This window comes from Peromyscus maniculatus, chromosome 3 (genome assembly GCF_049852395.1).
Source record: "Peromyscus maniculatus bairdii isolate BWxNUB_F1_BW_parent chromosome 3, HU_Pman_BW_mat_3.1, whole genome shotgun sequence".
Classification (NCBI taxonomy): Eukaryota; Metazoa; Chordata; class Mammalia; order Rodentia; family Cricetidae; genus Peromyscus; species Peromyscus maniculatus.
In genome coordinates this window covers 56,460,655-56,487,663 of record NC_134854.1, presented here as the reverse complement: position 1 = coordinate 56,487,663, position 27,009 = coordinate 56,460,655, and the positions used below count along the sequence as shown (strand labels likewise).

The 27,009-nt window shown below is 42.3% G+C and overlaps 1 protein-coding gene and 1 long non-coding RNA gene across 11 annotated transcripts in view; one reads left to right on the top strand and one right to left on the bottom strand.

The window, feature by feature from the left end:
* Positions 1-672: 672 nt before the first annotated feature.
* Positions 673-27,009, top strand: part of Cald1 (caldesmon 1) — a 186,057-nt gene continuing 159,720 nt past the window's right edge. For 2 of the 10 annotated variants that reach the window (XM_042273048.2, XM_076566529.1), the window contains exon 1: positions 854-1,007. The gene's annotated coding sequence lies outside the window, so the exon portion shown is untranslated. Of the gene's footprint in view, positions 805-853; positions 1,008-27,009 lie in introns of those variants that run through there. The other 8 variants (XM_076566533.1, XM_076566531.1, XM_016008667.3 and 5 more) reach the window with 6 other exon arrangements.
* LOC121827919 (uncharacterized) lies at positions 22,136-25,075 on the bottom strand. Its single transcript, XR_006070259.2, has 2 exons — positions 24,817-25,075; positions 22,136-22,535 (listed from the first exon to the last, which is right to left on the bottom strand). It is a non-coding gene; the product is annotated as an uncharacterized LOC121827919 (long non-coding RNA).

Genomic DNA, 27,009 nt, shown 5'->3' with positions numbered 1-27,009 from the left:
CTATGGCTGCCCCAAAGCAGGTGTTGGTCTCCCCATGCACCTTCATTTCTAGTACAATCTCCCCATTGCTAAGACTGAGGAACCAGAGGAAGGTGGGTGTCGATGGGGAAAACCAGCAGAGCTATGTAAACCTTAGGATCCCATCTGACCAAACTGCTCACCCTCCCTTTATTCTGGCCAACATTATCTACTAAAACAACTGATACATTTTATCTATATTTTCTGTCAGTTGTTTTCTTAACACAGACATATTCTTGGCTAGAACTTAGCCTGGACAGCAGACCTGAGTCTTATCCGCTTCAGGTTTTTAACTTGCAGAATGATTTAAATTCATTTTGTAATGCAACTACTTTGAAAAGAAATACGCTATTAAGGCTTCCTCAACTACAAACGTCTCCCCGACTCCACCCCCAATCTCACCCCCATAAGTACGACTGACTGTCCACTTCGTGTTTCATGAACTGTACTTTCTTTTTAAAGCTCTATTTGTGTTCTACGAGACATCCTCCTTCTCCAAGATTAACGTTTCTTATGATTGTTCCTGACAATGGATTCACTTCCAGGAGGCCCTGCTTAGGATCACCAAAAAAGGGCATGGAGCGGGCTGGTTTTGGCAGCCTGCTCACAGTTTCAAGCTTTTTAGGACTTGGTTTTTCTGATGAGTGATGTCCTGAGCATGCCTAGGGAATGACAGGCATCTGCACGGGCAGACAGCATCACCTTGGCCGGGGTGTCGTCATTGGCTGCCTATTAGAAAAACTACAGCACAATGCATACCACCGCCTGCTGACTGTAAACATAGGGGTATGTGTTCACTTAGCATGGACTTCTGGGAGGGGCCAAGGAAGGGCGGTCTGCAGTTTTATTGAATAGAGCAGTGTGCATTAGGCGGTCTGCCTGCCTAGCTGCTTGCTCTCTTGCTGTGTTGCTTAAAGGGACCTCTGCTTCCTTTCTGACGGCGGCGGGCTCGACGATCTCCTCCTTGGGAAGAAGCTGCTGCCTGAGAGGTAGGACACAGGGTCTTTCTTTTTCCGCCTTCAGGGAAGCGGGAGCCGCTCCGCAGGTTTCAGGCAACATTCCAGGGAAAGGGTGCTGGATATGCAAACCCTTTCCAGGCAGGCAACAGACCGTGTAAATTCCCAAAGCCAGCCTGGACTTCCCTGACCTGCGGATGTTCCCAGAAGGTCAATGTGATGAAACTTCAAGTTTTGTTTCTAGAAATGGGACAAGAGGAAAGATCTTATAGTGACATGTTCAGGGAGCATGCGTGCCTTTGCCCAGGATGCGATTTTGTTTTCAAGAGGGACCTTGACTGTATACCTGGTATCCCCAGGATAGTGCCCGCGAGGGAGCTCTGCTGGTCCGCCCCTCAGGCAGTTTCTTCTCCATCTTCTACCAGCAGACATTTAAATAGGTTTCAGGTTTCGCTTAAAAAAATAACAGCAACAATTTTTGATATTGTTAAGACAAAGAGTGATTTTTTTTTTCTTAGCTAAATACATTTCTGTTACTTTGCTACTAGGATTTTAGAACTGGGCTTTCAGAGATAAAAAAAAAAAAAAAAGAAATAAGATCAGAGTTCTACACTAACACCGACGGAGCCAGTGGCCCTCAGCTGCGATTTGCTGAGGCAGAAGATGCTTACTGAGTCTGTCTTCTATAAAACTGAGCAGCAAGAGAATGCATGCATGTGTGGGTGTGTATGTAGAAATCATGGTCAACGTCCCACCAAAATATTTCTTGAGAAATCTTCATTTCTGTAGGAAGGTATGCCCAGAGGCTCAGAAAAGATGTCCGTGAGGAGAACGTTCCAGAAAGGAAGAAGAGGGGCTTTTATTTCCAGACAGACGTATTTGGGCATCTCAAACAGTAGTGCAAGTTGGTATCAGTCGGTAATTCCTTTTAGAAAGAGCTGGTTGTAAAGGGCGGGGGAGTTTCAGTGCTGTGGCAATACATGGTCAAAAAAGCAGAGAACAAAGTGCTTGGCATTCACAGATCCCTCCTGGTACTAAGGCTGTGTATATGGAGTTGTAAACGGAAACAGTGCAGCCCCTTAGTGTTAGGCAAAAACCAGACACGCATGGCTAGAACTCACTGAAGACAAGGGGCCCTGCAAAAGGAAGAATGAGTCTGATCATTTAAAAAATAATATCATATATTAAGGACGAGGAGCTCCGGATGACTGCTTCCATTTTATGCTATGCCGTAGACTATGATGGTTTGGACTAAGCAGTCCTGTGTTTATAAGTATTGGGCTAATTTCTTGAGAAGGGATGCATGAGAGCAGAGTGAATTTCCTCCCCTGGAACAGCTCTGGGTAAGAGTGAGAAAGGGTGCAGACCAACTCTCTATTTGACTATTGTCCTTCCCCGGGAGACATCAAGTTCCAAACTTTTCACAGGGTTTTTAGTGTCAATCAAAACATGAAGAGCAATTTCTTAAGTGTTCTCTACACCATGTAGGGAATGCAGTTCGGAAGAAAATCTATAATCTTGGATGTGAGGATAAATTCCATTTTGAAGCCAGCATCCCCTGGAGTCCCCCAAAGGGCAGTTTCTCCCATCCCCCTCATGAGCTCCCCACACCCAATCACTACAAAAACACATTTTCTAAAATAACACCGTATGTGTTCGCTACACAGAGAGTGAGGGAGTTTAGCTCACTGTGAACTTTAGGCAATTCTTGGTGCCATTTCCTTCCTGTGGAGAATGAGCTGGGATACATTTCCCCAAATAGGGAGGTAAATAAAGCTCAATGAAGCCACGGGCTGGAAACTTTTATTCTATTAAAATCATTTAATGAAAAACATAAAGGCAAAGTTCTGGGTAAAAAGAGAAAACGCAGGCTAGATCTTAGAACACATGAAGAGTGTACTTGACTGGTTTACAGGTTAAGTTTGGGCTTATTACCATATTTGAAAGTCAATAGAATGTGTATTTTAAAACATTCAAATCAAAAGATTGCCCTAAGCTTTTCATTTTTGCATCAAAGAGAGAAGATAAAGGATCCCATCTCAGACTGAAGGGTTTAAAGGAGACCTGAGACTGTATTTCCTGACAGTGGGGGTATTCCCAGTTCTCACTGGTTCCTGGGACTACTGGTCCCAGTCCTTTCCTGTTCTCTGCAGGTAGAATAGGTTGGTTTGGAGGTGTGTCATAGAAAGTTCCAGAATCTAGCTTGGGTAGTCTCTGTTCTATAGGCCTTTTCTTGAAAGTGCATACAGTTATGTCCATTTGTCATTCACGGTAGCATGATTCCTGGTTAGTCATTCTCCAATGAGACAAGACATGGCTTAGAGATGGACATGAGAAGGGTTTCCACCAGCTCCCCATGGCCTGGGTGTCTGTTGTGTGGCTTGGAAATGTGGTGGGCTGAGGGAGGTGGGGGTGGGGAAACCGCTGACGAAGTGGAATGCAAATAGCATGGTAGGACTGGGGAGGAGGCTAGGGAGATGCTGCCAGAAGGGTTTCCAAACCTTAAGAAGGCGTTCTCTGGGTAAATCTCAGGACGCCCCAAAATAGCACCATTCCCTTCTTAACGAAAAGCCCTTCATCTGTTCACCCCATCTAGACACTCATGGGCTCTGAGGAGCTGGCACATTTAAAGAGATACTCTTAGCTTATTCTTAACTCAAGAGCTCCAAGATGAGGCCTTGCTTCTGGTTCTGGTTCCTTTGTTTCAATAACCCTGACCTTTAAGGAAGGAACTCGACTCTTTGGCCTCCCCTGGCACGGCTGTCAGCATGCCGTTCTTCCATCCTGTAGGCGTTAAGATGTCCAAATGAGATGAGAGATTTTGTCTCCTTTCCCTAGAGGCCCATAGAGGCTAAATTTGAATCTTCAGGGTAGTCTACTAGCTAGCTCTAGGTGGTAGCCACCATTTCTTATCTTGTTTCCCTGAAGATCTCTCCTCCTTTCTCCTATTTGAGAATCTTGCATGGTACTTTGTAGAACCCCAATCCTAGAGCCTTAAGAAACTGGTCTACCCCAATGTTATCTGAAATTTGGCTTTGAGGATCAGAGACCAGGAGCCGAGAGAGGGTAAGAGAAGGCCCCCTGTGGCACATAGCAATATCCCGGAACCAGGAAATGCACAGAGCCAGGCCAACAGACCAATGACAAAGTGCTGACAACAGACAGGCCTTAGTAAATGAGGTGGCTTCCCTGCCTCCAGCCAAAAAGGATGGGATTAATCCCAGCTTGTCAGGCCTGGGCCTTGTAGGCAGGATGAGGTAACCAGCAGCACCTGGCTGGGGTTCCGGCCTTATTGAGAGCAGATTTCTCTAGGAGCTGTCTCTTACCTACGTTGACTTCATCGTCCAATATCTCCAACTTTAACTAAAGCCCAGCGCTACCCTCTTGCCCTTACCCCTTAGATGTCCAACTGACCAGCTCCCCAGCCGCCTAGCCAGACATGAGCGTTCCTGCGTTTCCAGACTTGGAAGCCAACGGGAGCTTAGCTGTGGGCTGGGACCCAGATGACAGCGAGTGTCAAACCCAGATAGCCTTGCATAGGGCACAGCCAGTTGTCTTCTAGACAAGAGAGAAACGGTTTAGATGACTTCAGATAGTGTCTCTTGCTAGCTAATCTAGTCTCCTTAGGAACTCACTAACCTCCTGCCTCAGCTTTCCAAATGAGCGCTAGGGGTGGAGATGTGGGCCTCCACACCCAGCTCAGGGGTGTCTTTTGTTTTTAAGATCTGGTGTGGGGGGGGGCAGTGTGAATATACAGATATGTAGAAGAAGTGTGCCTCATACAGCCTCCATTCCAAAGAAAAGGGAAGAAGTGCCTTTCAAAAGGAAGTTTGTCAGTGTTAGAGAAATTCAGAAATAGCTACTTACAAAAGTATCTCAAGAGAGCACCGAGAAATTAATAAAAGGCTTACTATGGAGCAGTGAGAAATGGTTGGACTTTAAAAAATATTTTAAGCAAATTGGGTGTTCTTTGTAAGTGCTCATCTTCATGAGTGTTATATACATATCACACACACACACACACACACATTGCACATACACAGCAATGATGATAGTTTGGTGACTGTTTTTTTCTTGTTTCCTGAGCCTTCTGGCATTGTGTTGTGACTATGCGGATGAAAGCACTTGATCACCAGGAAATCATTTTACTTGGAGAGGAACATATTAAGTAGGAGTACATAATTGGTTCCTTTTAAGCCCACATGGGACATTCCCTCTCCTGTCCCCTGAGACATTTTGCTGGGGGAGCTATATAGTCCTCACCTATGGACAAAGACTAGCAGGGCCAAGGTTAAGTAGCCACAGGGACGAGGGCCAGTTGCTTCCGAGCTGGAATGGAGAGTGTGCCAGCCTCGGCCAGGATGGGTAGAGATTTCAAAATAAGCTATGTCATGACTTAGAGCTGGGAGAGTAGAGAAGAAATAGTAAAAGCCAGAGGTCAAGCAAACTTCCAAACCAGGATCTCTCTCAGCAAGGCAGGGCCCAGAGATACGGTGAAGTACAGAGACAATTGGACTCAGAATCAAGGACCAGCGGGTCCTTCTGTTACTAAGCTTCAGTAGCTCAAGCGAAGGGGTGGGGTTTTAAAATACAGATGGAATAATAAAGTGGTGGGGGATTCAGAAGTCAAACAGGACACAGTCAACAGGGAGGGGGTTAAGATCCAGATGGGTCAAGGAAACCAGCAGGAAACTGTGGCTCTCAACGCTGTGTTCCCGTCATTGTAAACTCAGCTATTCGAGGCAGCTGTTCTAGCACCTGGAGAATTCCTTGTGCGCTTCAGGTCAGATCCTGAGAGCGGACATTGGATTGGTTCAGGTCCCTTAGCAGAGCAGATGGTCAGAGGCTCTGGCGTATCTCGGTCTGGCAGCCACCCTCCCCCATTGAGACTTGTTGTTGGCAAAAAGCTCTTGTATAATATGGCTCCTCCCTTAAATGAAGACAATCTTTCAAAGCCAGCAAATTAACAACTGAACAATTTTAATAAAGAAAACTTGGGGGTTTGGGAGATGGTTCAGTGGATATGAGTGTTTGCTGTACAAGCCTGAGGACTTGATTTAAATTCTGAGTATGGCCAGCTACCTGTGTCCCAGCACTGCAGAAGGCAGAGACAGGATCTCTGGGGCTTGAGGACTGTCATTCTAGCTACAGATCCAGTGAGACACCTTGTCTCAAAGGAATAAAGCAGAGAATACGAGAGAAGAATACTTGATATGCCCCTTTGTTCTTCGCAGGGGTGTGCACCACCCCACCCACAACACACACACATACACACACACACACACACACACACACACACACACACACACACACACACACACACACATACACACACACACACACACACACACACACACACACACACACACTACTTACATACAACACAAAACCTCACTTATCTCACTGTAAGTCACAGTTCTTCAGTAAACGGAATGCATTAAGCTAGTGTATTCTTAATCAGTGGTCTAGGTGATGCTTACCCTTCTGTCTCTCATTCACTAAACACTCTTAAGATGTCTATCAGGCAGGGGAACAGATGCTCTACATTCTCCCAGTTCTGACCACATTGGCAGCACCATGCTCTCTTCTGGGCCCCTCTTCAGATAAGCATCAACAAATATACAGTCAGGAATGAGCATCAAAGGCCAGATCAGGCGAACCAAACAAACAAGGACCAGCTAGGAAATCTGAAGGTCGTTATGCACAAGGAAATGGATGTGCATACATGTACGCATTCTGGTATTCGGAGTGCCTTTGTAGAGGGGTAGGAGAAAATACCTGCCTCAAGAGAGTATAAGTTCATGGAATTTTTAAGCTGCCGGTACTTTGGGATATTATTTAGCCCAGGGAGTGCATACTTGGGCTACCCAATTGTTAAGAAGGTTTCCTATGCCGTGTCCAAGTTCCCAGAGGTGAAAAATACTCCCGCTGATAGAGATCACAGAAAGAGGCTTGGCTGGTGAAGAGCCACGCTTGGCACGTTATCAATACAATCTGTAGGTTCCCAGCCCTGGGCCTGATCCTTGGAAGTCCACAAGTTATTGCAAAAAGCTAAACACATCTATATACATGAGAAGTAATGTTCGCAAACTGAGTAAATAATGTATCTCTCCTCAGCACATTTTTCTAATTATAGAGCTACATTATGATGATGAGATGCTAAATTATTAAGGAGTAATTGAATTCATAGTCACTTCCGTTTTTTTGTATTTTCCCAAACACTGGACCTGTGATATGTACTACTACTGTGCATAGGAAAAATCATAAAGAAGTTTGGGAGGTCTTAAGAAGAAAAAGATTTTTTTAAAACATAAAGGAACTAGGCTTGTGGATGTAGTTCTGTGGTAGGTCACTTGCCTAGAATGCAGAAGGCCTTGAGTTTGATCCCTAGCACAGAAAGATAAACAAATAAATATCATTAATCTACTTTTCATTTTCTAGATGAGAGACCAAAGTCTAGCAATACACACCAAGAAAAATTGTGTATGTACTGGTAGTGCCTTTGAGTAATGTTTAGCTGTTCTGTTAGCTGACAAGATGCAAAGAGCAGGCAACAGCACTTTATTAGTAGATGTTTAGTTGCCTGACATATATAGCATAATCCCAATAAATATTTGTTGAATGGAGGAACAATCCAAGTGAGTTGATCAAGGCCATGTTCTTTGTTAGTGGCAGAAATAATTCTGGAACGCACAGCTTTGAAGTTCCGGGCAGTTCTGGATAAAAGAGGATGCTCCACTTTAGCAATGCACAGATTCAGCCTGCCTGTATCAGTGGTCCTTAGGCAGCATCACAACCAGAATCAACGTCAGAACCTTTTGAAAAATACGTCTCTGGGACTCAACCCTGGAGGTTCCAATTCAGTAGGTCTTGCTGGAGTGGGCTCCAGGCATCTGCAGTTTGTAAAGGCTCCTTCCAGGCTCTGATGAAACATCCTGCCTCAGAAATAATTCTGGTCACTGGTGTTTACAGTAATTTATGGCACATGATGGAGGTCATTATTCCTCAGAAACTTATTTTTGTTTAGATGGTTCCCCCCTAAAAGTTACAGCTGTGGATCCCAAATAATCTGTTTCTCACCAAGCCTCTTTGGAAGCGCTAAAGTATTTCTCTGAACTCCTCTGTCTTTCTCTATCCTTTTTTGTCTAAGCACAAGACTATCAGTCCCATAAGGTCCAGCTTGCTGATGAGATTTCCAGTGCTTGTCTTTGTGAAGCACTGGAAATATGGCAAGAATAAAATTTCTCATGGTGTTTCCACATCTTATTCCAGTCACTGTTACTATGTGGAATTTAGGCTTTGGGGGAGGTGATTCCGAGAAATTTTTTCTTTATAAGTATTTATGTCTTCGAGCAACTTTAAAGATCAATTACTTCAGATAGTTCCCTTACACCTTCTCTATCTATCTATCTATCTATCTATCTATCTATCTATCTATCTATCTATCTATCTATCTCTATCTCCCTTCCCTCCCACCTCTCTCTATGTTTTTCTTCCTTTCCTTTTTGTAGTAAGGATAACAAATCCCGAATGCAACTTCTCCTGTACCTATGTCTCCAGACCCCCTAAATCTGGGACCGGCACACCCCCTGGTTTAGATGCTCTCTCTGGAGGCCCTTGCAGAAGCAGTTGGGCCACAAGGGACAAGTTTGCTTTTGCAGGGCAGAAAGTTCGCCACAAAGGGTTTCTGGTACTCAGCAGCTTAGACTATGGTATTGCTCAGAAGAATGTACCATATTCAGAACACAGAATACACATTCAACATCCACTAGAGATTTTACAGCTTAATGTCTCATGTGATTGGCCTGGTCCATTAAGAGGGTCAGGACTGAGCCCATGAGATGGTACAGAAGGTAAAGGCGCCTGCCTCCAAGTCTGACAACCTGAGTTCAATTCCTGTAACTTACCTGTTGGAGCAAGCCAACTCCTGAAAGTTGTCCTCTGCACGCTACACGTGTGCCGTGGCAAGTGCCCCATTTCCATACAAAGAAATAAATCCGTAATTGAGAAAATGAAGAGAAGGCCAAGACTGGTTCTATTTTTACACAAATGCCATTTGCTTTACAAGAGCAGGTGCTTTCAGGGTGTGCACGGAGGCAGACCTGTGGAAGAGAGGCTGAAAGGGAACTAACTCCCACAGTTTTACACCACCATCCCCTCTCTCTGTCACTGTCCGCTCTTTTTATGTACCCTAAATTCAGAGTGCCTCCCCAAATCTGAAAGTTAAACTTTCAAGAATTTTGGCATCTAGCTGTGAAACATTCATGACCAGTGTTCTAAAATTGACCACATAAGCTCATCATTCTGTATGTAATATTGAAAGATAAGTAGCAAACACTCAAAACTTACCCCTTCCTGATTAGTCTACTATATTTGGCTTTATCTGTCCTCTGGAGATCAGTTATATCTACCCAGTCTATGATGGGTAGATATATGATGAAAATGCATATGATGTAATGCTATGAAGCTTCTCTTCCCAGTTCCCTGTTCAGTGATGCCATGAAATTTATCACGAGTTACACAGCAAAGAAACTGGCACATACTAAAACACACACACACACACACACACACACACACACACATCCCACAGAGATTATAATTAAACATTTCCTGGCACACCATTGACCCTAGGGCGTGGAGTGTTAAAATTAGCCTTTGCACAAGAGAAAACCAGTTGTTCAGTGCTTCGAATAGTGTATGGCACGTGCCAACCAGTCTGTAGAGATTATTTGTTGGGTAAAAACTAGTGTATTTGTTAGGTAAAAATAAAGAGTAGTCTCACCAAATAATTCTACAAAGGAAGAGACCCAGTGCCGACTGGATGAAGTGACATCTAAGGTCACCACTGTGTGGAAGAAACAGGATTCCCACCTGGATAATCTGTCTCCATAGACCATAGGTTTAATAGCTATACTCTATTGTCTAGCTCAAATAAATCCAGGAGATGGGGACTCAATTTTTGCAGGTGACTCTTGAGGTGTGACTATTTGAGAACGAACTTTGGAGTCAGACAGACTTGAGTTTAAATTCCAAACTTACCACTTCCAGCCTATTTCTTCACTTGATTATAAATCAGGATAATCATCCCTTCATTCTAATGGTTAGAAGTAATAACTCTAAACTGCCTTGAACGTGACTAATACTAAACTACACGTTATAAGTTATCTACTGTGACTGCGTAGAAAGGCTCTCTAGAGGCACGTGACTCCCTTTACACTCCCCACCCTTTGCCACACACTTTCCTATATTGCTTCCTCCTTGGCCATCATATAGACAGAAGAAGCAGAGTTGATTTCTTTAATGTTTGGGCTTCCCAGGAAGGCAGACAAAGACCAACAGATACAAGTTCTAGGTCACCCTGATTCAGGTTGTCAAGAGCACGTTCTAACCAGGGCTGTCTCGGAAGCACAGGTCTCCCTGCTCTGCAGAAGACAGCCTCCACTGTCGCTGTCACCTGCACGGCTACGTTCACCCTTGTTAATAATGGGCCTGGAGCTGCCTTTTACAGTCTAAGAATTCTTCATGTAGTATGTCTAAAGAATTTTATTTTCCCTAGAGCTAGGGTTTAGATAGTAGATAGATAAATAGATAGATAGATAGATAGATAGATAGATAGATAGATAGATGATAGATAGATAGATAGATAGATAGATACATACATACATACATACATACGATACATAGGTGATAGACAGATGATTGATAGGTATAGATGATAGATAGATAGATAGATAGATAGATAGATAGATAGATAGATAGATGATAGAAATAGATGATAGATAGGTAATAGACAATAAATAGACAGATAATAGATAGATAGATAGATAGATAGATAGATAGATAGATAGATAGATAGATAGATAGATAGACAGACAGATAGATTTTTCAATGTTTTAGACTTATAATGGGAAATAGAAAAAAGGAGGAAGGGGACGGAGGAAGGCAAGGAGAGAGAGGAGGAAAATGAAGGGGCTAGGATGGGTGAGAGAGAGATGAGATACTGGGAAAAAACTCCTGAAGTTGAGAACAAGCTAGAGAGAGGACTATCACTGAACTGCTGGCTATCTTGGACCCTTCAGGTCCAGGATGGTTGCAGAGATGAACTATTTCAGCCAGCTACCCTACTGGGATGCCCACTGTGTGTCAGCACTTTCTCAGCAGAGGACTACCATCCAAGAACAGCAAAGTAAACCAAATAGCTGGCCCAAAGTGACATAAATGGCAGATGGCAGAGCAGGAGTCAACGCCCCTCCCTGACTCCAACCCTACGGCTGTCTGTTCTGTGTCTTCCCTCCAGAAAGTGATGGAAGCCAGAGCAGAAGGTTTCCGTAACCAATCATTAGAACTTGTCATTGAGCCATACTGCAGTTCAGCTAGACAGACAAGCACACTGTCACTCCCTGCCATATAAGGAAGCAGAGCTAAACGCCATTCCTTATACTACTGACTCAAGTCAGTAGCTCTGGTTAGAGGCAGATAAGAATTTTGGCTGGCAGCGACTAGGAAGAAACGAAAATTGAGGGCTGCAGAAATGAGTTTGTGTTTTCTTTTCTTGGTAGCCCAAAGATGTCAGCAAGTGGGTTCTATGCCTGACCAAAGGGAGACATCATGGAATTAGGTACTGAAGGATTAAATGACTTGGACAAACATTTCAGCTGTTTGGGTGTTCCATTGTGCCAGATTCAGATATTCAGAAGACGGAGCCGATTGTGTGAGAACTGGAGGGAGTGTTGAGGGCTCTGCCTTCACCCAGATGAGGAAGTTGGAGTTCGCTTGCCTTGCCGTCCGCTCTCAGAAGGATGTTTACCAATCACTCCACGTTTAAATTAGATCCCCTTCCCTGACTCAGTGCATTTGTGTGATCCCTCTTCAACGTTATAATCAGTCACAGTCAGCACCTAAGACTACAAGTCCAGTAGCCAGTTTCACTGGAGAAACTGAGGCACACACAATTAGAAGTATCTGTTCAAGATTGACCAGTCTAATCTTGCTGCAAGGAATGCTCACTCTTTCCGATAATTCTAAGATGACACATGGCCTCTTCAGGGAAAGTTGGGGTGGGGGACTGAACTGTCCACCCAGTTCCTCCTAACATGCATCCTTGGCCACATTGCACCTGTACACTCATCTCCAAGACCCACCCTAACAGAGCACTGCACACGGAAGCCAGTTTTGTCACAGGGCATCCTCAGGTGGTTCCTTTCCTGGCTGTGAGGAGGGCTATGCTGTTTCTCACAGCTGGATGGCTGTGTCCATGCTCCTGTGGCGCTGTCTCTGTATGAGCCCGGGTTCCCATCACCTTTCTTCGAAAGCTGTCTAAGGTACTGCAGCCCATGCTCATGACCTCTTTTTAACCTGATAGTCCCTGTAAGAACCTGCAAGACCCAATTTTGAGAAGGGATTAGCGCCCCAACAGATGAATTCAACCCAGAATATGTCCCAATTCAAAATCGGGCTAGAAACCCACGTTGCATATTTTCTGAAACTCCAGTTCCAGAAGACCCCATGCTGACTGGATTCTATCTTCTTTCTAGATCTAGGGCACAGCTTTGCTAGAAGTCGCATGACCTTTTGAACTTGCCTGTGATATTTACTTTCAGCCTTTCACAATATGAAATTCTGATCTAGTGAAAAGTCCAAAGAGGTCTCTGAAATGACGCACTGAGGCACAGCTTCGCTTGCTGTGGCCTATCTGTGGAAGGCTGGGAAACCACAGTGCAGACAGTCTGGTATGCGGCCATCAGGAGTGGGGGAGGGGCTGGTGGGAAGGCTGAGCCAAGGCATGGTCTGGGAGAGAGGTGAGCTACCCCGGAGCAGCCTAGGAGACAGTCACCACGGGGGCTGTGTGGGCGTCTGCAAGGGCTAGAAGGAGCCGGTGGCCATTTTCAGTCAGTTTTACAAAGGTTGGTCTCGGCCAGTAATCCTGTCAATACGGGGGAAAATATTAGGAGCCTACACATATTTGTGCTATGAATCATTCGTCTTTGTTTCTTCTGTCTCTTCTCTATTCAGGCTTCAAGCTCTTGCACGCTCTGCTCTCGCGGGTCATCCTGACTTTATCTGCGTTTGCTCTTAGCTTGTGTCCTGTCTCCGTTTCCGGATCGTTTCCTGCAGGGTTGTGCCCCTCTTTCCTTTCCTTCTCCGTGTGTGTCTCAGTTTCAGTCCTGTTCATCAGTCCCGTGGCTCAGAACAGAACTATGGAGGAGGGGACTGTGCCAATTATCCTCCAAACTGGGGGACTCTGGGAAGGGACAGGAAAAGCTATTAATAGCTTCCCTAGAATAGCAACCATAGGCTGGGAGTGCCCCCGGCATACTGGGAGGGATGTCCATCCTCCTAATAGTTTAGTCTCTCTTCTCCCTAAATCTCTCTCCTCTTCTAGTCACCACCCACTTTCTGTATCTTTCTTTAAAAAAAGCACTTATGTTCTGATTCTTTCCCATTTCCATTCTAAGAAACGGCGCACTGAACTCCTCACTCTCTCATTTTCCTCTTCGCACCCTTCACTGGCTCCCACACCCCCACTCTGTGGTACAGCCTTTTGTTTGGGTTTGTTGAATGTCATTTTCTCTCTCGGCTTTTTGGTGTGTGTTTTTTTTTTTGTTTTGTTTTTCATTTTGGTTTTTTTTTTTTTTTAATCAAAGGCATGCTATGTATACCACTTCAGGGTAAAGCAGGAATGGTACAAGTTGCTTGGGGTCCCAGGTGAACCCCAACTGGTCTATCCACCATCTCAGCACCTCTGCTCAGAGGTTGGAACAGTCCCTATACCACCAAAGTGCCTAAAACTCTCACGCACAGTTATTATGTATATGTATCTTGGCTCCCATGGGACATACTTTCTGTATGTGTACATATGTGGACACTAGAGTTGAAAATGACAGAAATATATGGCTTAAAGATGGAGCCCCCTGATTCAACTAGGTTGGCTGACTGGGGAGCTCTAGCAATAATCCGCCTGTCTCTGCCTCCCCAGGGCTGACATTACAGGTGTGCAGTGCCATGCCTGACTCTTTACCCAGGTACCAGGGATCCAAATTCCATCCCTCACGCTTACCCAGAGAGCAGTTTACTGACTGAACCACCTTCCTAGCCCCTCAAATAGGATTCTTTTTATGATCTAACCATGTGCAATTTCTATTTTGTTCTGAAAAATCCTTTTAGCTGTCAAGATAGATGTTAGGCTTTGGGTGGCCCAGGGACATTCTCAGCTCCCCCGTAGCTCCAAGGGGAGAAACAAAGCAAGAGCGTGATCCCTTTGAAAGTCGGTCTGTAGCTGTCTGAAGTACTCAGTGGTCCAGAACCATGTCAGCTACAAGGAGCCATTTTCTTCTGTTAGGTGCTTACTTTGGAGATTTGACCAAATAACTTCCTTCCTCCTGTTCCTTCTCTCCCTCCTCCTCCTCTTCTTTTTCAAGCATCCTTAAAATGAATGAATGAAGGAGACAATAAAGTAAGATAATTTAGGAAGGAAATAGGTTCTGCTGAAATTGCCTCTCTTCCCCACTCCTTCCTTGGTGCACACATCCCCTTCTGGTTTCTATTTCTTCTCCCCATTGAGACGTTCATGGTTGGAAATGTCCTGTGACCATCAGGGTGCCTTCTGCTTTAGTCCTGATGGCCGGTGGCAATCTTGTTTACATATATCTTTTTACAGAGGTTGATGATAAAAAGCTCTTCCCCACACTCTTCAGGGTAGGTATGCAGTTATGGAAATGGTGAGATGGAAATATCTACCCATCATTCTGAGACTTGATGACGTAGTTAGGATCAGCTGGCCTGGAGCTGCTGGCCCATCTGTGTTTGTATAAATAAGAAGCAAGGAGTGTAGGAGTTTGATGGTTGTTTTATTATTATTTTTTCCGTTTCATTAAACTTTCATACTCCATATTTTGGCTTTTACGTGTGCTGTTAAAAATACAACAGTTATTCTTTCCACTGGGAGTGGGTTACACCCTGATAATTCCTTTTCAAGGTGTCCCTGGTCAGGGTCAAGCTTTTGACACCTGAATTCACACTTTGTAGGGCCTCGGGTTCCAGGTAGTAGCCTGTGGTGTAAGAACTCCAGGTCTTTCCTCCTTACCATAAGTAGCGACCTGTGTGACTCTGACGGCCTCTTTGTGCCTGACTGTGAACTCTCCTTAGCCCAGCTCTTCCCTGAAATGCCCAGGTAGGGAGCAGAGAGCTTTCATAAAAAAAAATCTTCAAGCAGTAAGGTGTCTTCAAGCCCAGACATGGTTTTCCTCCCCTTTCCCTTTGAAATCTGAAGACTCTTGCTGGTTGGTTTGAGGGGTGAAAATAAATCAGATATTCAGTTTAGATTGAAAGTACAGATTTGAGGTTTCCAGCCATCATCCCACATGTGACAGCTTCAGAGGATGCCTTTCTCTAGGGTGCCCCAAGCCCAGGATCAAAAATTTGTAAAAGATGCGATGTATGTTTACTATAGAGACTCAGAAAACATAGAGGGTTACACTGTCACTACTGATACTGTCTTAGACTGTTTCCTCCACATACTTAATTCCCTTGGTTGGCACGTGATTTGCATGTGTTTACGGCCTCCCATATGCTGATTCAAAGCGCATAATTCAATGCACATATAACATTAGGGTTCTGGTTTTACCCTGGTCTTTAAAAGTCAGTATTAACAGGTGTGGGCCAGAGAGACAGTGCCGTGGACAGCAGGTGCCTACTTGCCATGCCAGCATGAAGATCAGAGTTCGGATCCCCGGGACCCACATACATGCTGGGCAGCTGAACACGTGCCTTCTGCCAGGAATGCTAGTGCTCAGGATGGGGAGACTGGGATCTCCTGGGACAAACAACACATGGACACCACAAACACGTGTAAAAAATCAAATCATATCAATATTGACAATCATCTTTGGAGATACTCTGAAACCTTCAGTACTGCAAAGGGACGGTTAAGACCGGTTACCATCAGATCCAAGCTTTTCCCCCGACATACACATCAGTGTGAATCTTTTTAAGCTTTGTATGAATACAGCACACGTAGTGAACAGCTGTAAGATCTTCAGAGTCTTGTTGTACTCAGATTTGTTAATATGTCTTTTGTCTGCATTTGAAGTTCTGAAACGTGAAATCACATATGTGAATATTCTTATGCTTGGCAATTGCTGTGACTTTAATATCTTATAGCTGAATACCTTCAAGTTTTAAAATACTCTAAAAGAATAAAATAAAAACATGTTGGAAGCCAGCAACCGTGCTTGGAGTTAAGCTTGCATAAGCAATCATATGGGTGGGTCTTTTTTTTTTATTCTTTAAATAAAATTTTATTTTTAAATACTTTTAGGTTTACAGTTGCAAGAATATTACAGAATTCCCATACCCCACACTGAATTCTATCCATTTTTAACTTTAGTATACTATATTTATAACAAATAATAAAATGATATTATTACAGTATTATTAATGAAACACCATGTTTTACATGGATCTTCTTAGTTTTTGTTCAGTGTCCTTTGTTTTTCAAGGCCCTTGGATCAATGTCTTTTTATGGGAAATTTTTAAAATGTACACTGTAGACCTATTGCTAGAACTCTACTACACAAGTGAAAATCATAAAAGACAACCCATTCCTTGAACAGATGTTTGCTGGACAGGCCATTTTCTTGAGGAATTTCCACCTGAAATGCTCTAGGTCTCCTCTGGTCTTCGGTTACCTTGAGACCACCAGCAGATTCTTCTGCCTGCTCCATTCTGATGCTAGACACTAGGACTCCTTCAGTAACTGAGGCTAGCCATCCCAAGACCACACCCAGACCCCGTAGCTTCCTCCTCCACACCTCGCCACTTCACAGTCGGAAACCAAAGCATCAGCATGAAAAGGTGTACGTGGCTGCGCAGCTTAAACTTTACCCTGAAAGTTTACATCGCATTGTACCCTGGTTAGTAACAGAAGAAAAGGAGAGAGGAAAGAGGAGAGGCAGGGTGGTAGTGTAGGGAGAGGGGAGTGGAGATCCATGTTCCCTCACATCTTGAAATCAAGGCTTCATGAAAAAGTACCTATTACTATCAAATAGGCTACAGAAGGGCCTGCTTTCTAGAAATTATTTCAATGTTAGTCATCCATCTGCTGATCTTCTCAATTATTTTTGGACTGTGAATTGACAGCAGACGACAACAGAAACAAGCCGTTGAATTCTATTTATACCTTTGAACAAGCTGATGGCATCAGGTGGGTGACTCACCTTTCCCTGACGTCAGCTCATATAGTGGAAGACTTAGACTAGACATCTCTCTCATCTTGAAAGTTGTTTGGTTCAGGGTGTCCAGCCTCCCGCATAATCTCAATGTTGTGCTTTTCTCCAAGGTTGCTTCTTTCCTGTTTGCTCTCACTGGCAGATCACTTCCGGGAGAAGAAAAAAACAGTGTAGTTCAGGTATTGGCTACAAATGATCTGCCTTCAGGGAAGCAGTTACTTCATTTGTTATAGCTGAATTGATACTGTGTAGAGACGCAAGCTAGCGTGCATATGCACCTGAATAAAGGTGAACCTATACTATAATGAGGAAATGTGTCTCTGTATCAAAAACTCAACTGGGTAGGAGGAGGCCTACTTATCAGTAAGTCAAACAATATTCTTTACGAGAAGAAGTTTCTTAAAATCTGATAGTAACAATATCAGAATGCTGAAATGACTAGTTCAGCATTAGTAAACCTACTAAGAGATCCCTTTCCTAAGAGAAGGATTGTGTCAACCCTCAAGTAGGAAGCCAAACCCTCCAAGTCAGGGAAGAAAATAAGAGCTCAGGGCTCGGGTGGAAATGGTTACTGGGTTTGGCACATCTGTTTTGGTCTTTTCTGGTCCACATGTAGCTATATAGTTTACATAAAAATATCTCCCCAGAGAATCAGAAAGGACAGATTTATGGAACCAGATGTGCGTTAGCATTTCTACAGGTGTGGTTCTGCAGCTGAAAGAACATGTTGTACCAGGGATGGAGTTTCTTCTTATGTAATCAATATAAATTACCACCCGACTTTACAGAGGTTGGTAAAGCAAACATGTGCCATTTGGGTTGGCCTTCTGGCATATAAAGAGACCTTGATTCACCTGGGGTCTATGTAAAAAAAATGTACCATTCAATATGTATAAAAGAAACTTAGTAAAGAGTGCCACAGCCATGATCAAGCAAGGTTGTTCCAGGTTGGGGACAGAGGGGATATGCTGGTGAATTGTTAGATGCCACTTTTATGTATCTTTCTTCATTAAGAAAAGCAAGGAATACTTGGTAAATATTTTTGAAGTCTCTTGATATCTGATAGAAAAGGGTCAGGACTGAGGACAATAATAATCATATCAAAGCCAACAACAACAAAAAGCAGAACACAAGAACAGAGGCACACTAGAAGAAGGAGGAGGAGGTCCCTTTGTTAAATGTAGAGGCTTTACAATAAACAAAAAATGAATACTTTCACTTGAGGATTTATAATTTGTTTAAACCCTTTTAATTATTATGTAAATCTATTCCTGTTAACTTTAAATTTCTTTTTAATGGTATCAGAGTACTTTTATAATACTTTCAAATGTTTTGGATACAAAGTAATTTAGTCTTATTTCTAATATTTTAGATTTTCTTTTCCATGGATATTCTTTGATCCCCTGTTTTCTTCTTTCCTTAGTTTTATTTACTCCCTTTTAACTCTTTGGGAGTGTAAACATTTCATTCCTATTTTTCTTCAAATGCTCATTTGTTTAGAGACATGGTCTTACTAAGTAGTTCTGGGCTGGGCTGGAACTTGCAGTATGTCCCATCCTTGCCCCCAACTTGAGATCCTCCTGCTTCATCCTCCAAGGACTAGAATGATAGGTATGTATCAACGCGTCCGGCTTTGTTCCTCTTTAAAAATTTAACAAGCAAATATGACAAAGTCCAGGCTTTGCTAACTTTTTAATATGTCCTATTCATGTGCAAGTGATCATTGTTTAATAATCTCTTTGCTTTGTTTTTAAATCTAAGAGGTTAGTTGCTGGCTTTATCATCTATCTATCTATCTATCTATCTATCTATCTATCTATCTATCTATCTATCTATCTATCTATCTACCTACCTACCATCCATCCATCCATCCATCCATCCATCCATGCATCCGTGTAAAATAGCCAATACTTACAATAATCTACCAATGCATTTTTATTGATGTAAATGGTTTATCCTTGCTTCCAACATACCACTAATCTTTTCTGGATATAAGCTCCACACTCCACCCCAGAGCTGGGTACCAAACCCAAGGCTTTTCACTTGCTAGGCAAATGCTCTTCTACTGAGCTACAACCCCTGCATACAAGTTCTTATTTATTCTTTAGAAATTCCTTAAAACACAATTTGGGGCAGTAAATTATTTGACCTTCAAAAAATGGATGTTTTGCTTTCTATTTAGTGCATACATGTGAATATTAGTTTATCTGTGTATAAAATATTTTGCTTGTGACTGAAGACATTTCACTTTCTTTTAGTAAGTATTGTTGTTTAAGGGAAGTTGGCTGTTATTCTCTTCACTACCAGTAAAATTTTTGTTCTCTGTCTTGTAGGTTTTTGTTGTGTTGTGTTCTGTTTTGTTTTATTTTTTCCCAGGTTGAAAGCTGTCATGTACCACTTGGGGGAAAGTATCACTTGGGAGGCATGTTCTAAGAAATGTGATATTGGGCAGTTTTGTCATTGTATGAACATCTTAGAACATATTTAAACTAATATGGCCATGATGTCGCCGAGTGTCTCAAGCACCATTGTATGCATATTTCATCATTGACTAAAATGTCATTATGTGCATGCACACTGAAAATAAAATTTTCCCATGGAAAATATTTAGAATTTAAATACACTATATTTATATTGTATTGGGAAATCCCAGTTGCTTACCTTGCAAAAGTTAAAAAACGACACACTCACTTTGGAGAACAATTTGACAATTTCTTTCACAAAAGTAAACTTATACCTAACCTTAGGCCCAACACTCACGTACACATACACACAAGATTAAGGTTATGAGAATTCCCTAGTCTCTTATTGTTTACCCTATTTCTTTCTACATCACTGTTTAACTTGCTGTTGTCATGAATTAAATATATCTATTCTTGAAATTCATATAAATAAAATTAAACCTTGTATTGACTTTGGCATAGTCTATTTCACACAGTGATTTTATGATTCATCCACATTGTTGCATGTATACCAAGTTCTTCTTGTTTAACTGATGAAAAAAAATTATATGCATAGTCTATTTTCCATTGTCCTATTAAGGGTCACTTACATTTTCACTTTGGGATAGTGTAAATAAAAATACTATAACATTCAAGTACTTTTATTCATGTAAAGGGTGTGTGTGTACAAACATACATTTTTATTTATCTTGAACAAAAACTTAGAAATGAATTTTTTGTGCCTAAGATTATATACATGTTTAAGTTAGTAAGAAATTGCCAAAATATGTTCATGCCATTTTCAACTTTTAGAAGTAATAAATTAGTTTCATGCTTTTCATGATATTTGAGGTATTTAGTCTCTTATATTTAAACCATGGTTTTCTCTTGTGGTTTTGCTTTGCATATGTCTAATGACAAATTACCAATTTTAAATTATTATTATTGCCATTAATACTTGTGTGTGTGTGTGTGTGTGTGTGTGTGTGTGTGTGTGTGTGTGTGTGTGATACGTGTGCAGGGGTGTGCATGCCACGGTATGCATGTGGAGGTTTGTTCTGATTGACTTTATGAAGCAGGTTATAATCAAGTTATTTGCACAATTTTTAAATGGAACTTTGAAGAAGACAGAGTTCTACCATGTAGCCCAGGTTGATCTCAAACCTACTATGTAGTACATGTCTGGCTTTCAACTCCCAGTGGTCCTCCTACCTCAGTTTTTCAGCGCCGGCGTTACAGGTATAGGCCACCATGCCTGGCTTAATTTTGACTTAGTTATTTTGAGGGAGTATATTTCATTGTACTTTTAGATATAAATCAAAATTATGTATTATGCATATTTTCTTCAAGACAGTAACTTGCCTTTCCACTTTTCAATGTTGTCTTTTGATAAACCAAAGCTTTATATTTTCATGAGATGCAATGCATCATTCTTTTAAATGTGACTCGTGTCTTTTCTTTTCTCTTTGAGAAATATATGTACGTGCCCAGGAGGCAGAAAGTCTCCTGTTTTCTAAGAAGTTTTATTATTTTGGTGTTTATGTTTAGGTCTATATTCTAGAGAGGATTAATATTGAAACATAATACCAGGTAGCCACTGAATGAAATTTTTCCATTAGCTCTCAACTGTTTCAGGACAGTTGACTGCATTCTTTCTGAACTGCATAGGCTCTTCTGTTGAAAATGAAAATGTTGCCTCCTATGTAGGTGTACTCTGACTCCTGTAGTTCTTCTGCCTGCTGTCTGTTCTCACTCAGAAATCACACTGTCTTGGTGGACTGTAGCTTTGTTTTGTGGGTAATGTCTCACACCACCTTTGTTTGGGAGATAAGGTTTAGCATACCTCTTTAATACAATCTCTCCCTTCTAACACACTGTCCTCCTTAGCCTTCAAACATCATTCTAACACATGAGTATTGCTCCTAGATGACCACATCCGATTACTTTTAATTGCTTTTATTACTACCTCTTACTTCCCCCACGATTTCATAATCACCGCCCTTCTCTTACTAGATTGGTTTTTTGTTATTACTGAAATCCCCCCAAGAGTACCTGATGAGTGTTTTTTTTTTTTTTTATTGCTAGTACAGCTAAACATACAGAGAAATTTGTCAATAATTATCTGTCTACAGCTACCTTTTCTGAAAACTTCTGGAAATTTTCTAGGTTTGTTGCACAGCTCTCTATTGTACGTCTTCACTTCTCAATCATCTCAGGAATTTCCTTTCTAAGAGTGAGAGGAATTTCCTTCATATGTGGGTGGAAATTTGAATCCTCCATTTCCTGGTCCCCACTCTCCCTCTCTCTTTAAACTCTGTTTTGATGGAGAAGATCACCCAGAAGATTCAGTGGATAAGCAAGCGTTCAGTGAAGATATCATTTTTAAGAACTTAATTAATTGTCCTCATGTAATGGAATTCTAAGGCCAGTGGTGGGGGTCCCAACATAGCAAGTGTGGCCACTGGATCGCAAAGAAAGCATGTGAAAGTGATGGTAAAGAGACAGGAAAGATTTTATTTTGCACAATAGAAATGAGATTAAACATCTCAGCACGTTCTCTAGGTATTGACTTGAGCTTTAGGAGGAACTGGGGCAGAGGGCAAGAGGTATGCTTTATAAGTAGTCTTGGTCAAGGTGTGGTCTGGTTGATCATTATCTCAGTTCTGGTTCTGCAAGATGGTTTAAAGAAGTCCTTATTGCCTGAGGTGACAATCCAGTTACCGTGAGATGATTGCTTCTGCTTGGGAGTGATTTCATCCTGGGTGGTCTGCCGGAGAAATGCTGTGTCTTGGATTCCAAGGTGACTGCAGGTTTAGGACAGTGAATAGAGATATTGTGCAGGTTTGGAACAGGAGATATAAAAGCTGACAGTAAGGTTCTTCAGTTACTCTGACCTTGAAGGAAGAGGAAATGAGTGGTGTCTCAACAGTTTATAGACATACACTCCTGGAGTGATCAATGCGTCTACATGTACGTTCAGTAGGAATTGGACCCAAAGTAAAGGAGACAGATACATCATGAAGACATGGATGCCAGGTTTTTATCCTGATTTTAGTTACCTTGTAGGTCCAAACAAGGAGTCAGTGGTTTTTAGCAAATGCACTTGCTATGTATTGACTCTATATCTTTATCTGTATTTATCTATACCACATACTTAAATAATTATTTGCCTGAGTATAGAATTCTAGACTGTAAATACTACCCCTAAAAATTCTCAAGACATTACCTGTATTATTTCGCTACCTCCTAGTTCCAGTGTTGATCCTAAAGAACCTGACGCCATCTTGATTACTGAGTATTTGTGTGGTGCCTGATTTTCCCCCCTTCTCTTCCTTTTAAGTATTTCAAAACTTTCTAATAGTATGACCTAGTTGTTAGATCTCGAGCCTGGGACGAGTCTCAGGCACCTGTGGCTTTCTCCCAGCACTCCTCACTCCTCCCCTACCCTAAACCTCTCCCTCCCAGCCTGATCCCTAGCTGAGTCAGCCATTTTGGCTATGGGGTCTCTTGGCCTCTTGGTCTGGGCCGCCTTTCTTGGTCAGCCGCTCCTCTCTTGTTCTCCCTCCCCCTCTCTCCTCTCATGGTCCAGTTTAGTCTGTCAGCTATGTTCAGCCTGGACTCTTCCCTCTGCCTGCTTCCTCCCTTAGAGCTACAATAAAAGTCTGCTCCATACTTCAGGAGGAGTCGTGTCCACCTCCTTTGATTTCATTTTTCATTCATTTGTATCCTTGAAACTCGTATTCACCCTGATGAACTCTTCATGGGCTTATTCGTTCTACAAAAATCCAACATGTAGCTCTAGGGTAAAAAATGTTTGTTATTTTGGTGACTATGGCACTCTGCTCTCTCATCTTATTTTGATATTTCTTTCATTCACTAATCTCATTTCCCGTGTTCTGCTTCTCTTTCTCTGGAATTATTGAGAAGTTGTTGGGGGGCGGGGCTGGGTAAGTAGGAGAGTTGCAGAAGGAGAAGACCCTTTTAGACTTAAGACAATTGCCTCTTAGAGGTGACCCAAGCTAACTTGCCTGCATACCGTTCTCCTGCATATTGTCTCCTTACGGGGGATGCCAATAATCTCCAATTTTTAAATGTGTGCCCTACACTCCACCTCAATACCAGTTGATCAGCTAAAACAGAAACAGGTCTCAGAGATTAAGTTCTGCCACATATACAAATATTTATTAGCAAAGAGGCACAAAAACAGCCACAAGATCTGCTCTTTGACCAGTGGTAAATTCCCCACTCTGTCCTTGTAAGTGGTCTGGTAAGTACTTCCTGCAAAAGGATCACCCTGCTGTCAGACATTACCGTATTCTGATGGTGGGCCAGCTCACTGTTCTAACAAGGCCACAGTCTTTCATTAAATAGATAGAGGCCTTAAACCAAATCCCAGATCTACAGCACAACTCCATGGTGAATTCATCAGATCTTCAGACCCCGTACACACCAGGATGAGAAGGTCTGAACCAACCTTTCTAGCCAAACCAATCACATAAGTTCAATACCCATTCATTTGCCTAGTGAAAAGTTTCTGCATCCTTTAGGCCAATTATAGACTTTTTGGGGTATGGATTCAGACAGTGGTATTTAAAACTCCAGTTTACTGTTTTCTGAAGTGTATACTCTTGAGTGGGTCATTCAGCTACTAACAACACTCCCCAGAATTAGGCTACAGTTAATTCTGCACACATGTGTAGATTACACTGTCTACACGAAAGTATTTAAAAATAAACTCCAAACAGCCCTGGTTATAATACTAATCCTAACTATGAATATAAGTGATTTAAAAAAAAAAAAGAATGATTTTAAAAAGTAATTAGAGCCTGGTGACATACCTCTGTAATCCTGGTACTCAGGAGGAAGAGAGGTAGAGTATGAGTTTGTGGTAAGCCTAAACTACAGAATTGAAGCCCTATCTTAAAACTAATGTAGCTTAAGATTTTATAATGAGAACTGAACAATTATAAGAAAAGAATACAATCAGTAGAAATACTATAACTCAAAAGGGGAGAAAATCTATATTTACTGAGGAAAGAAAGTGCAGGCTAAAACCTTTGAGGATTTTTGTTTCCTTCTTACCCCCAAATTTAAAGCTAAAGTCACAAATACATTTTCTGGGAGACAACTTCCTATAATACTGGACATACAAATAGCATAGAATAGCAGACTTACCCGTAGCTTGCTCTAGTCTCTTGAATCACAGCATTCTTCCTCATGGCTTCAGAACACCACAGTGAAGCAGTCTGAACATCTGCAGCTGACAGATGAGAACGTAGGAGAGAATGTTCATGTGGTGTGAAAAGCCCAGGAGAGTCCAGGCAGATAGTGAAGCTTTGTGCTCCCTTTTCCCCCTCTGTAGAACTTGGGAGGAAGATTAAATGAAATAAAATAAATAACTTAGCCCTGGGCCTATTGGGGCCCAATAAGCTTTAGTTCCTTCTTATAAGTTTTTTTTTTTTTTTTCATTTCAAGCTGGGTTGCCTTCAACTTGTCTTTCCTAGGAGAACTCTGTCTAGAACAAAATGTATGTTTCATTGTTGTCTATATTTTGACATGTCAGTTTTGGTCATGTCTGTCAATTTTTATTTTCCAGCATGAAAAGAAAAGTTTAGTGCAGTCTCTTTGGAAAACAAAGAAAATAAGATTAAAATTCCCTCAGATCAACTTTGGAGCCTCTTAGATAGCAATGCCTGGACAGCTTCCTCCCAAGCACCGAAGGCTCTGAGCCAGCTTGGAGCTTTGTGTTACAGAGGTGATGAGAACTTACTCTCACTGCTAGAAAAAAAATTAAACTATACAGACAGAATGGGACATGGGAGCCAAATTCCGCAAGAACACCCTTGAGTTTGGTGTTGTTTTTTTTTTCCCCTCCTTCTTTGGACAATGTTTAGAAAACCAGAGACTAAAAACTTGTAAAAGGAATCTTGGATGGCTTACAGAAATAGGAAGGTCACCAAAACACTTAGTAGATATTGAATTTTTATAAAGGTATTTAAATTGATTAATATTATTCTCTAAGGTAGAATAAACATTAGCATCATAAATGCTCACCAGAGGTGAACATATTATGACTAGCTGCTGGTGACTGAGTGTCTAATCAACTCAATTGGCCCAATCTTGCCTTTCCAGGGACTAGATTTAAATCCTATCCATATGAAGTAAGTCAAATGGTTGGAGAAAGCAAATCTTCCAAGTTATTCTCAGCTGTCTTAATCAGTGTTTCCTAAATCCTCCCATGTCTGATGAGCCTTTGAACGGCCAGATTAGGCCTGGCGGGGGATCTAGTCCCTGCTTTTCCATTGATTGTAATTATACCATGATTTATTTACAAGAATATGGGCTGTGATAGTCCACGTTTCCAGTGCCCCAGGATAACACCCGCCCTTTTAGATAGCTCCTCAGTGGGGGAGCCTCAGCAGGGACTGAACTGCTTAATGAGGAGACAAAACCATTGCCTTCATGAGTGCCACCCCCAGAGTGGCTGATGGTGTCTTATATCCACAAAGTGTGTGCCAGTGTTATTGTTAAGTGTCCCTAAAGCTTGTAGTCTGATAGTGGTACTTGAGGGTGGTGGAGCCTAGACAGAAGTCTTCCGGTCATGGATGGGATGAGGAGTTGGTGGGAAGCAAGCCCCTTTTCTCTGTCTGTGACATCTGGCTTGGAAATGAGTGGTTTTGTTCCACTCTGTACTCTGGCCCTGTGACACCACCACAGACCCAAAGCAATGGGACAAATGGATTGTGGAAAGAAATTTCTAAAACTGTAAGCTCACATGAACTTTTCTTACTTTTTCCCCCTGAGACAGGGTTTCTCTGTGTAGCCCTGGCTGTCCTAGAACTCACTTTGTAGACCAGGCTGGCTTTGAACTCAGAGAGCTGCCTTCCTTGGTCTCCCAAGTGCTGGGATTAAAGGCACGCACTATAAGAAGTATAAATTATTTTAGGTGGTTTTTTTTTTTTTTTTTTTTTTTTTTTTGGTTTTTCGAGACAGGGTTTCTCTGTGTAGCTTTGCGCCTTTCCTGGGACTCACTTGGTAGCCCAGGCTGGCCTCGAACTCACAGAGATCCACCTGGCTCTGCCTCCCGAGTGCTGGGATTAAAGGCGTGCGCCACCACCGCCCGGCTCTTTTAGGTGTTTTTTATAGTAAGGGGAAGCTAATGCAGTTTTTGAAGCATGGAGAGTTTCATGAAGCCTGAAGCTTTCTTGTGAGCTCTGCTTGGGCCTTCCTTCATTCTGTCTCTCTTTTCAGTCTAAGAATGCCTCCCCATTGCCTTTTAGCTGACAGCCCAAGTGTGTGTTGTGTATGGGCAAGCCTCTTGGCAACCCCTGGGCTGCAGAGGAATGCCTAACCACCCAGGTTGCCCAC